The sequence below is a fragment of the Ursus arctos genome, unplaced genomic scaffold (genome assembly GCF_023065955.2).
Source record: "Ursus arctos isolate Adak ecotype North America unplaced genomic scaffold, UrsArc2.0 scaffold_1, whole genome shotgun sequence".
In the NCBI taxonomy this organism is placed as follows: Eukaryota; Metazoa; Chordata; class Mammalia; order Carnivora; family Ursidae; genus Ursus; species Ursus arctos.
The window spans coordinates 65,089,051-65,102,260 of record NW_026622763.1 but is presented as its reverse complement, the minus strand read 5'-3'; positions in this window follow the sequence as shown (position 1 = coordinate 65,102,260).

Below are 13,210 nucleotides of genomic sequence, written 5' to 3'. Positions count from 1 at the left end.
AAGGCCAGGCAAAATTCTAGAGCTGCCTAATGACCAGTTGCTTCTGTTTCACTGATAGTGGGCTTGGGTATAGCTGACAAAGGGACACGGTGGTTGTCCCACACTGTTCAGGGTGGTAAGAAGGCATGGATGACTGATTTCACAAGATGCGGATATTCAGAAGAACTGAAATAAAAATATTTTAATTTCAGAGTCATGATTTTCTAAGACAAAAATTTTGAAGAAAATGAAAATGTCACAAATTTAAGGGCATGATGATGTTGTTTATTTAACAGGTTGCATGAATTTTCTACCTGTATTTTGAAGACAATCATGTCTGATACCTATAGTTTTGTTTTAGGAGTACTAATATGATTAGATTCTAATGTTTATTTATGGCTTCTAAAAACCATACGGGGAGTATCTTTTTAAAGGTCATCCTTTGAATTTTTAAAGCTCTAAAACTTTCAATATTGCGTTAGGGCTTTCTCCACATTTGTCATCTAAATCTTACCTGCACATCCATTTGTCACTTATATATACATATACATGATATCAATTTGATTAATGATCTTCGCATTCTTATTCTGCAGCTTAATGAACAAAATAAGATGATGACAAGGCTCTTGAGGTAGGCATGAGACATGCTAATTACATTTTTTTTTAAGGCCAATGGGACATTTTCAGTCACAGAACTTTCTGGTATTCTAAATGTCTACTATTTTTAATGCTTAATTTTTCAAAGTGTTTCAACTGTGATGATGGTGAAATAATGATAATTACTGCAGTTGTTTTCGTTGACCTAGACTCTGACATTAAATCTATGTATGCCCAACCTCTTAGAGGGAATGTGATTGGAGCATTTATTATCAAGTAAGCAAGGTCATTATTTGAAAAACCAAATAATGTGTAGTTAGATTGTCTATTTTTCTCATTGCTAGATTTAATTTTGTCAAGAAATCATATTCATTTTTGGTGGTTTTTGACAATAATCATGATTATGATATAGTCTTGAAAAACTTTATATCTGAATAGAGTTTCCAATAGCTTATTAAGTATATTCCACAGAAACCTTATGAGGTCAGTATAATTATCCGTCATTTTATGGTGAGCTTATTAGAAAATATTCTCCAAAGTAGCATTACCCTCAAAGTAGCACTGTTATTTTAATATCCACTTTGATAGTAACAGCAGAATCTGTGTTTAATATTATATCCTCAGGCATACTGTACTTAATACATCTTATTGCCTGACACTGTTTTCATTTAATTGCCATAATAATGCAAATGGAAAACAATAAAGACTAAAAGACAAATATATGACCTTCAACATTAAGTATGAGTCCATAAGGAAAATTAGGAATGAGAGGTTATGAAAATATGGTCAATCTGAATCATTTTAGCTAGAAATTATTCACAGGCAGTTAAATTTAACTTACTTTATACTGCCTCAAAATATATGGAAAGGTAATTATTTTTTAAACCTGTATTACATAATTCAGTATGAACTAGTTAATAATATTGTGAAAGACACACTGGAAACCTTTGTATTGTATGATAAATTTTCAAATTTATCCTGCTCCTTGCCATTCTTACACAATCATTAACATGAGCAGGGGCTCAATGTTCATAGTAGCAATGTCCACAATAGCTAAATTGTGGAAGGAGCCGAGATGCCCTTCAACAGATGACTGGATTAAGAAGTTGTGGTCCATATATACGATGGAATATTACTCAGCTATCAGAAAGAACGAGTTCTCAACATTTGCTACAACATGGACAGCACTGGAGGAGATAATGCTAAGTGAAATAAGTCAAGCAGAGAAAGACAACTATCATATGATTTCTCTCATCTATGGAACATAAGAACTAGGATGATCGGTAGGGGAAGAGAGGGATAAAGAAAGGGGGGGTAATCAGAAGGGGGAATGAAACATGAGAGACTATGGACTATGAGAAACAAACTGAGGGCTACAGAGGGGAGGGGGGTGGGGGAATGGGATAGACCGGTGATGGGTAGTAAGGAGGGCACGTATTGCATGGTGCACTGGGTGTTATACACAACTAATGAATCATCGAGCCTTACATCGGAAACCGGGGATGTACTGTATGGTGACTAACATAATATAATAAAAAATCATTAAAAAGAAAAAAAAAAAAAAAAAACATGAGCAGGGGCTAGTTGGTTTGGCTTCCTTTTTTTTTCCCCAAGTATCATGCACTCTGAAAATGTATGTATGACATATATGTGATACTTTTTTTCAGTATGATGAAGAATGCCTATATTTATACATGCATATATTCATCCTAGATGTCAAAGGTGTATCCATTTTTACTTCACACAAAATCTAATACTATAATATATATCTGTATGTATATGATCATTTATGTAATATACAATCTGACCCATGTGTTTACTGCTGCTAAAAAAATTCAAGTGAGTAAATCTTTTTCTGTTTATATAACTCTTCCCTATCAAAAAACATTGGAAAACCCATCTATTTTCTTGCCCGAAAGTAATTTCCAATGTTCTCAGTAGAGAACTACATACACCCTTTCTTTACAAGTAATACAATTATTTTTCTAGTTTTCTTTTTTTTTTAAGATTTTATTTATTTATTTGACAGAGAGAGAGAGAACACAAGCAGGGGGAGTGGGAGAGGAGGAAGCAGGCTCCCAGCGTAGGAGCCCGACGTGGGGCTCGATCCCATAACGCCGGGATCATGTCCTGAGCCGAAGGCAGACGCCCAACGACTGAGTCACCCAGGCGCCCCTATTGTTCTAGTTTTCTAACATTTACAATTTTTCATTACTGGAACCCTCCCTTCTTTTTTAAAATTACTGAACCCTTGCTGAGAACAGTTCAGGCCTGAGTCCTTGGAAGACTCCTACCAAGAGGTGTCACTGGAAAAGCATACATTTCTTGGACCACCTCTGGCGGAACTGACCGGGCCAGAAACCATTAGAGGGGGAAAGAAAGAATGGTTATCTATGTACAGAAAGTCTCATTAAAATTAAAATCTGAAAAAAAAACAAAACCCAAGTAATTCATGATCTTCATTGTAATTTAGAGTCAGTTGTATCTTACCGTTATCATTTGTCTTTTACTTCAATATTTTTGCAATGTCTGAAGGAAAACGGTTTTGAACCAAATTATCGGGATGTTATTTTCCAATGTTGCTGTGGGTAGGTAGACAGATTATTATCTGAGGTCACTGTATTTCATTTATAAAGTGCAGGGAGAATGCTTAGACTGTTTTTCTCATATTGTTGGTTTGAGAACTCAATGAGCTAATATATGTTAAAGTTCTAAACAAGGGGTGAAACATGTAAGGTTTTATTTTAATAACTTTTGTATTCAGCAGCAGTACCTATCTATAACTAAATCAATCAAGATAATTGCTGCCAAGTATATAATGTAATAGTGGGAAATGGACATAGCTAATAGCATAGAAATTACATAAAAACACAAAAAAGTGATAAAACAGCCCATTATTAACAAGTAGTAGACTTGTTGCCTCCAACAAGTGATGAAAGTAAGTCTATATTTAAAGGAAGCTGAATAAGTTTAAATTGGTCAGTGTATGACAGGAGGAGTTTAGAAAATTTTATACCTGATTTTGGAAACAAGAAAAAATAAATGTAAATATGCGATCTTACCTAAAATTAAATCTTGTTACATAATCAAAGTAGTAATTATAATTTTAACTAGAACAGCATAGACTCTTTTTTTTCCTTTTTCATCTAACCATTGCTACATCTTCTAATATACTGCGATTGTTGAACAACTATATGTCTATGGTAAGTTAATACAAGTCAAGTATTCTACTTAACAAACTGTGTGATTTTTTTAAATTTGATACAGAAAAAAAAGAGGAGCTATTTTTGCCTTTATATAAGTGCATACTCATAGCCATCATAAAATTTCATTAATATACTTCAGGTAATATGATAGAGACTGCTCCCTCACAAAAAGTAACCACCTTGATAATATCCATACAGTTAACTAATCAATTGGTCATTTATTTTGAATCATCCTCATTGTTAAGCACCCCATGGTTAAGCACCCCACGGTTTCATGAAGGACTGTGTAAAATAAAGTATAAGTCATAGTTCTTTCCGTCAATACGAAATTTGGACTTTAAGCATATCCGGAATTAGAAGAACCGATTCAAGACTTAGGCTAACAATGGCACAGGATGTTCTTGGTTTGATGCTTCTTCTCTGTTGCACACCCAAAGGCAAACACAAATAAATAAAACCTGAACACATCTAAAAGACATACGAGCCTCAAAAATAAGCTAGGTATCTCTGTGAGCCAGTAATAGAACCAGAAATGCAAAGGAGTTAGGGTTAAAAACAAACTGAGGGCTACAGAGGGGAGGGGGGTGGGGGAATGGGATAGGCCGGTGATGGGTAGGAAGGAGGGCACGTATTGCATGGTGCACTGGGTGTTATACACAACTAATGAATCATCAAGCCTTACATCGGAAACCGGGGATGTACTGTATGGTGACTAACATAATATAATAAAAAATCATTATTAAAAAAAATAAATAAATTTTAAAATTGTTTAATAAATAAATAAATAAATAAATGCCAGAACAAAAAAAAAAAAAAAAAAAAAAAAAAGAAATGCAAAGGAGTAAGTGAGGCTGAAGGGTCGGGGTCTGGAAACCAGCAGAAGTATATCATGGTTTGGCCCCTTTGGGATAATGAGTATTAAAATATTTAACAAAACATGAGAATTGAGAGTGATCAAAACCAGGCACACTGCTTTATAGCTTAGGTATAAGGTAGCTGGCAGTATGCCACTTATAAAATAAGGCTGCAAAAACATGCTAGTCATTTGTTTTTGTTTAAGATTTTAAAGTAATCCCTATACCCAACATGGGGCTCAAACCCACAGCCCCTTGCATGCTCTACTGACGGAGCCAGCCAAGATCCCCAACATGCTTGTCATTTTATCTTCTGTCTGCGATTCTGCTGGCTAGTGTGATAGACTGAGAAGGGAGCATTCAGCCCTGAGTCCGTAACTTGAGCTAAGCGCCACCCTGAAGACGGAACCCACAGTATCTCTAATATCCCTGTGGGGTAGGAACCCATAAAGCATACTCACTAGATCTGGTTGCGAACTACAGTGCCCCAGGGATGATTAGAGACAGTTCAGAAAAACTACTCACTATGCAAAAAGAAATGTAGAGTGAGGGTGGGAAAGAAAACAAAATACAATTTATTTCCACTGAAAAACTGAATTACATTTTTTATGTTAATCAAAATATGAAACTACAGACAAAAATATCAAGATTGAAGAGCCACATGATGAGTAATTAGAGCATGCTGAACTTGCAGTGTTCAGGAGGAGAATAAAAATGATTACTTTAGGCCTTGACAGAAAAATTTATAGTTAAGAATGTATGTCAAAAACATAAAAGCAACTATAGAAAGAATGGCTTCCAAATATCACAGGGGAAAAGGAAAATACAGAAAACTATTATCAGTTCAATAGTAGACAAGAAAGTAGAAAAAAATAATTAAAAGAAGAGGATGAAATCAAACAAATTATAAAATAAGGTTAAGATAATTAAGCCTACATATATTAGTAATCACTTGAGTATAACTATGTTTCATGTACATATAAAGTTAGAAATAAGTGTATTTGAAAAACTAAAGTCATGTAATATGCTTGTTACAAAGCACACATGTAAAACAAAATCATACAAAAATATAAAATTAAAGGAATAGAAAATAGATACCAGTTACCTAATAACCAAAGAGAATTGGTGGTTAAGTATGGAGTCTGGAAATAGATAACTATATTTATGGTAATTTGATATATAATAAGACAATAGAATGAAGATGATGATGGTTGTGGTGAATGTCATTGTGTGCATATCATGTGCCAGGCTGGATAAATGCTTTATATACTTTAGCTGATTTAGTTTTCATGACAACCTTAAGGACTTTAAAAGCTTCTATAAATTATTATGGTGCTTTAGCTGGTTATCTATGGGCACCTTTGTTTTTAGACCTTTGGTATTTAAAATGCAAAAACAAAAACAAAAACAAAAAAAAAAACCAAAAAACAAAAAAAACCCTCAACTGCCTGTAGAAAACTGGTCTATGAATATGAACAGAAAATATATACATGAGAGGAAAATCAAGAAGCTGATAAACCTGTGAAAAGGAATCCATTTATCCACTAATCAAAACGACAACTTACTGCTTCATGCTCATCAGTTTGGCAAGAAATATAAAGTTCTGAAAACACAACAGTTGGCAAGGATGGAAAGAAACATAAACTTTTATACAATGTTGAGAGAAGAATAAATTGGTATCGCTGCTCTGGAAAGGTTACAGATTAAATTTACCTTATACCCTACCAAGCAATTCCATTTCCAAGAATACACCCTAGAGAAATGCTTCCCACATACTAATACGGAAACACATAAAATTTCTCACAAATCAATGGTTTCACCTGGAAATTATTAGAATTAATTTGATGTAGGTAAATCTCAAATGCGTAATATTGATGTGGGAAAAGAATTAAGTTACATAAAGTTGAATGCCATTTACTGAAGTATAAAAAATATGCAAATTAATGCCAAGTATTGTTTTAGAATACCTATGTATTAAAAGTATAAAATCATGACTTACAATACTGAAACAGAAATTCAAGTTAGTGAATACTTCTGGGGAAAGGAGGAGGAGAGAGAATCCAAGAGAGTTGTGCAGAGAGCTTCAATTTTATCTGTAATGCTTCACTCATTTAAAAAAATATGAAGCAAAGACATGAAAACATTAATTATGCTAAAGCTGAGCAATGGCTACATAGATATTTGTTACATCATTCCGCATATCATATTTCCCACTTGGAGTATTTTACAAAACCTTATGCAGTACTGTGGTATAAAATATGGTATAAAATAATACTTTATAATATATAAGGAATCCAATAATATGATATAGTAAATATAAGAGGCTTGTAATATAATTTATAATACCTTACAATACCTACTTTATACATATGCTCAATGTGTTTCCTTTCTTCCAACTGTTTCAGTATTCTTTGTGACTAGCATATTTCATAGTATATGGTTAGAATTCAGTATATGTTTGCAGAGTAAAACAATGACTAAATATTAAAATTTCTCCCTACACAGTGTATAACTGACTACTAGAAAGACTGCAGTGGGTAAAAAGAAAACACAAATACAAAAATTTGAGATGTACTATAAAACATTATGCATGAAAAAATTTTACTTTTTTGGGGCTTTTCTTAGATATAATGTACTCCAAATGTCCTTGGAAATGTTTACATGTTTTAAAAGTGCGACAAATTATTTTAGACTGAATTAATGATGATTACTAAAAATACAATTAATTTTAAAAGATATGTTGGAGAGCAATCTCAGCACATATGTTTTTCAAAAGTTAGTTCAATAATCTGTGTATCTTTTACTACAAGCTATAAGCAAATGAGAAACTGTTTAATTCCACCTGATAAGCAAGCTCGTTAGGAATTAACACAGTGTAAACAGCGGCTGTTTATAAAAATAAATCCAATAGAGAAGTTTTGAGAACATAATTCAACCCAAATGATAACTTAAATCATATTAGTTATGCAATATAAATAATCTTAAAATTTTACCAAAATTAGGACTATTTTCATATTATGATAGTACCTGGGGAAACAGCTAAATAAGATAAGTTCTAATTATTGCTGTGATTTATGTATAATAAGTCTTTTTCTCCTTCCCTGTCATATTAGCCTGGAAAGGAATCTATTTTACTTTGGCCATAATTTAATGTTATCATTATGGTCCTTTGACTTAGAGTTGACTTGAAGCTGAAGTAGGAATTTTACTGTGAGCAAAAGGGTCAGGTATCATAAAGGGGAATGGAGTTGTTTTTAGTACACGGTCAATTGACGTGCTGAAGAGTCAGGGATGCTGCTCTTGTTTAGGTATGGACGGATTGTAGGAGAAGGGAGATGGTGGCTGACATTACTCACAGGTATCCAAAAATGGTATAATATGAAGGGACTGGGAAAAGACATTAACTGTAATTTTTGTCATTTGGAAGAAAACATAATTACACCATGACTAATTTCAAAATGGATTTAAAGTGACTCACAATACTAAATTACAAAAATGACAGGAGCTGACAAAATGGCAAACTGGCACGTCTATTGGTTTATTTCCTCAGACTAAAACTGGACTGTCCCACAACTGAGAAAAAAGCATCTGCGTCTGAGGAACACAGGACTGCAGGAACCCCGTTGGGATACAGAAGGTGTCTGGTCTGGGAGCTCAAGCTAGGGGAGTGCTGGGTGTCACAATTCACAAATCAGTTAGGGAAAGCTTTTTAAGTATGCTCTTTTCTGTCCACAACATAGTCCTGGGCAGGTTATAGTCTTTTAATAAATAGCATGAGACAAAATAAATAAATATATACAAACGTACTTAAAAATACATAAAAAATAAAGTAAAATTAAAAAGTGATAATCCAGCACCACAAGAACTGGAGGGTTACTAATATTTAAAAGGAGCAAAATAAATTTCTTCAAAAAATAGGTTATATTAATAATACAGATGAGGTAAAAGTAACTACAAAGAATGAAAACTACGTGGTAAAAGACCATCTTATTTCCAAAGAGAATTGAGTTATAGCAGAACTTGTGGGAAGGGCCATTTTTATTTTTAAAATTAAGAGAGCATTTTCACTGCCAAGTTCCTTGGGCAGATTTTCAATGTATTGCAACATTAAAAGTGGAAGTGCTGGTTTTGACATAATTTTTTTAAAGATATGCCATTACTATTTTATCACCTTGTTGTTCATAAACATCCACAAATATTTGAACTCCCCTCCCCCATTTTCCTTTTTCCTTTTCTTTCTTTCTTTCTTTCTTTCTTTTTTCTTTCTTTCTTTCTTTCTTTCTTTCCTTTTTTTTTTGGGTAGAGTGTATCTTAGTGAAACTTTTAGGATGAATAACAGCAAAATATCCCAAAATGGTAGCATTAGTTAACTTGTCAGAAGGAGTATTTTAATATTAATTTAAACTTTGACAAATTCTTTCAAAACATATGATTTAATTTTCATTTCATTCCGCCTAAATTGTTCTTTCTGGTAATAATTAGCCAAGTGTTTAATTTGTTTTTTATACTGAGTCTTGGTTTTCTATCATAAATCAAACCACCAACATACAAGTGGACACTAGCTTTGTCTACCTGATATAGGGTATTAATCTAAAATAGTCTGTAAATTATTCAGATACTGTAAAAGCAAGGGTGGAGCTAATTCATGCACTATGGCATATAATAAAGGAATTTTATCTGTCAGAACCTTCTGAGTTTGGGTCTTAAAGTCCTATGATATAGGCTCTGTTGACGCATTAATAGCACAGGATCTGTTTTAAGACTGTACATGCTAGAACACAGAATCTCTTTGTGGAATCAAGGCGAGATCAATGAGCATAGTGAAGAGCTTATTCTATTTTGAGCCATTTTCTTGATGAGAGAGAGAGCTTAGACACAGTAGTGGCATAATTGTGTCTAAAATCTGCATGCTTCTTATGAAAAATATTCAACTGAGTGATTCATTTTTTTTGAGAAAGAAGCCAAATATGATATTAAGGTGATATTCAACATGTAAAAGTATTTATAACCTAGGGGAATAAGGTCTTATTTTCATGGAAATAAATTAGACTACATTTTGAGATTATCTTAAAAGTTTCCAGAATAAATAGTTTAGGACAACTGAAATAGTCTTTCAGGAAAAGATAAAAAAAAAAAACAAAAAACAATTATAATAGCAAGAATTACCTGATTTGGCTTTTTCGGTCTAAGGAGATTATGCATTTTATAGTAGATGCAATATAGGAATATCAGAACTATAATGATTTCAGAGAGATATTCCCAAAACTATCAATTTGAATGAAATATCACAAACGCAGCAGTTTACTGGCCCTGGAAACTGAATCCAAAGACTCTCTTTGAAATCTGTTATGATAGAATTTGTTTTAATTATTTTGAATTGCTCACAAAAATTCTAACAATTATTTTTAAATCGCCATATTCAGTTTCATAATATTTTCTTTTCTTCCTGATATTTACACTTTATTTCACAGAGGGTTAAGCAAAATGAAATTCAGGAAAACATGGATACATCTGGGAATTAACTGTGTCATGTCGAAGCATCTAAGTCAACACTATCCTGGGTAAATGTGAGTTCTTCAGTTAATTTACTGAAGGATGCTGTCTCCCCCAGAGTAAAAGAGCAGTCAGTGCCCAGGTAACAGAAATATACTGCATAGTTTCTAATCTCTGAGTTGACTGCTTCTAGATGATTTACACCATGTGACATAAATTTGCCTTGTTAGAAAGATAGGATGTGTGAGAAGAATTTGTTAGTTTTACCAAGGACTTCACACATTTCAACTACGGCCAGTAGAAAATGATGATGTCTCCACGACAACCTCTGTTTTAGGCAAAGATGATATTAAGAATATTTTACATAAGACCCGGTTGACTATGAAAGGCTACACTGAGCTAAGAGTTTGTAAACCGGTCGTTTGTGTGAGCTAGGTAAACAACGCCCTGTAGTGAGACACTGGCTTGCTTTCTTCAATCAACTATTGAAAGTTTAAAACTAATATGTTTTTGAGAATCTAGAGATAGCCCATCAGGTCTTTTCATGAGTTTTCCTTTCAAGGCAGTTAGTAGGAATTAACCCTGAGCTGTATAGATTCCAAGATATACAGGAGTTGATGTGGAACATTTAAGGTAATCTAGACTCCACAAGTAATACTGTTTTACTGCCAGAAACTACAGAATGTTTGCAGTTTTGAAGAAGAAACATCTATGTTCTCCAGGCTCAGTGCTTCAGCTCTAGGTGTAGGAAACTTTAATAACATACTTTAACCACCACAGAGAGCTCAATTTCTTACTTCATTTCTGTTGTGAGTAAAGGATACAACTTGGCAATGTTTTAGAGTTTCTGACTTGGACTGTGAGGGACAAATAATTTAAAAGCATACTGTCCTCCCTGGAACCCTCTATGGACTGTATCTTTTGAAACCGCAGCTTCTAATTTGTTTGGCTACTTTTTCATGTCGTATGGCTCCTGCACTAAATAAGCCTTCTTCAAGAGGGGATGAACCCAGGCGCCCCTATCCTCCACTTCACCCCACACATTAGAACATGTGGGAATTAAAGTGAGACCTGAGATTAGCAGATTACAGAGCAAATCACCCCCCTTGCTTCTAATCTACAGGCCCGAAGACCCCTCACTCTGTATTTCTATTTCACTTCACCAGAATTTCTGTAGCCCAAGAGCTGTGCTGGTTTTGCCTGAGGGTGAAGAAGCCGAATAAGGGTTATAACTAAATCTCTTTTCAAATGAGATATTGGAGGAACTTTGTCCTTCCTTTCCTCATCTTCTTCTTTTACACCAGATAATAATATAACCCTGTCGGCCCTGATAAAGACGCAGTGCCTTTTACTTTAATCTAAAATGATTCTTAATGCAATGACTGAGTAGTGTCATAGGGAAGGCACTTTGGAATTTATGGCTGTATTCTTTGATTCATCAACTTCTAGCTGTGACATTGATTGATGTTTATAAAATTCCTAAGCCTCTACTGGCAACTATGATTATTATCTTAGAACATATAATCAAAGAAGTGTGGGTGAAATTATGTAGGAAGGAAAAAAATTCTTGACTTTTTAAAAAAAAATATGTTAATAATAGCAATTATAAATTCAAAGGAAACATTTGAGCAAATAGAATTCCTTATCTGATGTTTTTAAACCAAAAGTTTGTCTCAGTTATTTATTTATTTTTTGTTTGCTAGTTTGCCAAGTTGGCTCCCTGGTTGTATTTTACTTAGTACAATAATAGATCATTTTTTGACCGACTCTGATTATCATTCCACATGGCAACAGCCGTGAAGCTATAGTCTAGTATTAAGGATCTAGTCATGTTATATTTTTAGAAGTTCTAAGACACAGCATTGAGGCATTAACTAAACATCAATCATTTTAAAAGTTGATAGTCATGTTAATGGTAATCTTAATAGAGTTTGTCCTTTTAAAGACACGCTCATGATCATATACGTTCCAGATGTTAAAAGCACAGCTCTCAGATAAATATATTGACAAGGGAATTCCAACAGCCATAAAAATGTAAGGCCCTGATTATCACCCAAACAAACTAAATTCTGCACTCAGTTAGGTCATTTGTTTTCCTGTTCAGTCATTCCAGAGTCCGAAGCCAAGTAGCTGAATGACATTACAACACAGCCATACAATTATAGTCAGTCAGAACATTCCTGAAACAATTCAGTAAAAATCTATTTGTAGAAACTGTAACAAAGCATAATTATATTGAATTTTTAAAAAGGTAGACTGTAAACTTTAACTTTTCTGTTCACTTTCAAATTGCTGCTTTAACAGATGCACTGTAACTCCAATCTTCTGGCGAGGGGCTGGTACTCATGGTTTATAGCTGGGATCTGTTTGTTAGTTAAGACCAGACTTGAGATATGCTTTGGTTGCAAACTCTCTGCATTCCAAGCCCTCAATTAAAAATACTGGGGTAACTCTAGAAAGTCCTGTGACGAACTGGGCAAAGCTGTGAACTAGCCTCTCCTGCTGATGTTCCAGATTACCCCCAAATGGTCAGACTATTCTGCACTTCAAAGAGAAAAATGCCTAATTCCTTTCAAGTAATAAGCATTTCCCCCATCTATCACCACTTTCCTTATTCCAAGGATTCTGATTAGCTCTGGAAAGGGAGAGAAGAGCTATCTTAAATTATCACCCTCTGGGACTTTTATAAAAAGTTAATACCCACAGGGTAAATTTCAAACCCTATAAACCAAGAGCCCTGAAAACTGGACCTAACCCAGAGTCTTGTAGTTTGGAATGTGGAGGCCACTCAGGTGACTGGTGGTGTTACTTTTACAAAATTCCTTGTGAAAGAATCAGAGTAACAAAGCAGGAGGATGGGAGTGCCAGACTACCAGGGTTTTCAAGTATATTAGATTACAATACAATCCATATTATTTGTGCTGACCCAGAAAGAGGAAAAAAAAAACCCACAAATGTGGACACAAAAGATAGATTACAAACCAGAAACATCCAAAACTATAGATGATATAGACACATTTTGTGGGGGGGGGGGGTGGGGGCGAAGCAAGAGAAGCAAGTGCTGTTGGACTAAGGGAATTA